Below are 2,766 nucleotides of genomic sequence, written 5' to 3' on the forward strand. Positions count from 1 at the left end.
AGGTCACTCCCCTTGGTGCAATATTCCCTTTACTCCTTACTCTGCTTTATTGTTCCTTTTATAGTAGTTAATACCATCTGATATACTACATATTTACTTGTTTATTTGTTTATGTATATCCACCCCTGCTGACTGAAATTGCCATAAGGGCAAGGCTTTGCCAGTTTTTTGCATTATCCCCTGTGCTATAACAACAGCTGACACATAGTGGACACTCTGTAAGTATATATTGAGCAAACAAGTGAGTCAATGACCTACCCACATGATGAAATATAACTATGTAGAATGTAATAAGTAGTTGACTTGAAAGTCACTATACAACCTCTTTTCAGTAGTGATGTCCCTTTGGAAATTTAAAAGAAGACAAACACCAGTCTGTCTGTGATGGTCCTTTGGAGAAATTTAAAAGAAGACAAACACCAGTCTGACTTGCTGAATCTTAAGGGTTTTTTAAATTAATGTCATGCTGCCACACTGGACACTATAGAAGCTAAGACATGAACATCTCCAACCTAGGTCCCAACTGTATTTTTAAACAAAATGTATGAAAGAAAAAAAAATCTTGTTCATTAGACATTTCCTATCTACCATCTATCTTCAGCTCTTTACTACCACTTTAACTCCCTGGGTATATTTGGGAGAAACACCAGCAAGCCATTGTGACCTTCATCTCTAGTGAAGAAATGTTTGCCTCAGCTGCCCCTGGTGACACTATCCTAAGCAGTTTACATGCGTGCGTGTATTAATTACATAAGATTATATATAATAAAGTACACATAATCTCCCATATGTGATATAATAATATAATTTCTGATACCTATATATATAAAATCTAATTCATACAACCCTGTAAGGTGAAGGCAGTATCTGATTTTCACCAGATTTATATTTTTAATAGATAAGGAAATGCAAGGTTATAGAAGCCTATAATATTTCCTAATCTGAGGAAAATAGAGAGCGAGCAGCTTTTACACAGACTGCTTAAATACAGCTTCCAAAATAATTCTCCTTATTTAGATTGGAGCCATTCTTCCCACTCATATCTTATATCACAAAGAACCATACAAATACAAAAGCCTTCGTGTTAATCTCCTGTGTTTTCTATGTAGACAATCCTTTAAGAAGCAAGTCTAAGGGAAATGTGTACTCCCTCACTCAGTGCTGCTTCTCTTCTCTCCTTGTCCAAGCTCTGCAAGGTCCTCTGATCCACTCCTGGTGGCCCATAATAGGGGTCCCACTAGAATATTATGGTCTTGTTTCAGAACTTTCAAGATCTGAGTGATCAGTCTATCTGTAATTGATCAGAGTTCTAACTGTTATGAAAAGAGTCCTCATTATCTATAATCCTATAACTCATCCTATGTGTCTTGGTCTCATTCATATTTTCTTCTTTCATCTTTCAACTTCAAATACAGTAAATATAATACATACTTCTTATGTCTGCAAGTCAGATGTTAAGTTCCAAAAGAAGTAAAAATAAATGAGCTGTGAAAATCTAAGAGAAAAAATAGAACAAGTTTCCTTCTGGCTTAGAGCCTAGCACTTTGGGTAAGTCGCTAGACTTCGGTGAGTTATTTTCATGGAGATTTTGTTTTTAAAGCCTGACTACCTATTTCATAGAATTTTATCAAAATAAATTTTTAAAGTATAAAAGATTCAATCTATCAATGTGTCAAAGATAAATTCTAAGTCAACAGAATTATAAAAACAGTGATCTCATTAATCAGTAATTTAAGCCAGCTAATGATAGTTGAAAATATCTCACCAGATCTCAGTTAGGGTCACACTTAGGTATATTTCCTGTCATATTCAGTAACAGCTGTGTATGTAGCAAAACCATCAAAAGCCAATTTATGAGTATTATGGGCATATGTGATGGCCCATCCATCTTTTCAATCCACAGGGAGAATATTGTGGATACCATGACTTTCCTCCCACCTTAAATAAAAATATGCGGTACCCACCTCATTAGAGCTATAGCTAGTCATGACAGTCTGCCCATGAACTAGGAATGCATGTTTGTGTCTCCTTCCATTATGTAGAGGAAACATGCATGGAACATCACACAGCATCCTGTTGTTCCTTCAGTGAAAACATACAAGCTGGAGATATCCATGGAAAGTCCTCCAGAAAAAGAACAGAAGCGTTTATATCTATTCTAAATCCCTTATGCCTCCCCCAGTGGTCCATCACCACTGCCTAATCTGAGAATTCACTTTCACCTTCATATTTAGACTTTCAGACTTTAAAAGAATCTATCGCCAGTCTTTATAAAATCCGGACTGTGGCTAGGAATGTTGTCTTAATATCCATCACTCACTGCTTCCAATCATAGTGTCAGATCTAAAATTCATTCCAGACTCCTTAATGGCTCTAAGAACCAACAAATTAATTAATCCTAAACTCCTCACATCAGACTCATTCTGTTGGACCAATTTTATAGGCAGAGGAGTAAGTGGGAATCTGGCTTTGAATTCTGTGATGAATGATGCAACAGCCAAACTGGAGAAACAGCATTAGAAGCCCTGAATCCCCATCCCCTATCAAATGCCTATAAAGAACCCTAGATCATCCTCTGTTAAATTATTTATGGGTGTCAAGAAATATTTCTAATTATATCCATTCACAGCCACAGTCAGTGAATATTGTGCAAAGAGATTGCCAAAAACGGTTTTGCCAAGTAGGTTCCCAGCTAGGACAGCTGAGGTGGCTGCTGTGTTTGCAGAATGGTCTCTATAAAAGTGGAGCTGAGATGCCTCTGTCCCG

Source organism: Nomascus leucogenys, chromosome 19, assembly GCF_006542625.1.
Source record: "Nomascus leucogenys isolate Asia chromosome 19, Asia_NLE_v1, whole genome shotgun sequence".
In the NCBI taxonomy this organism is placed as follows: Eukaryota; Metazoa; Chordata; class Mammalia; order Primates; family Hylobatidae; genus Nomascus; species Nomascus leucogenys.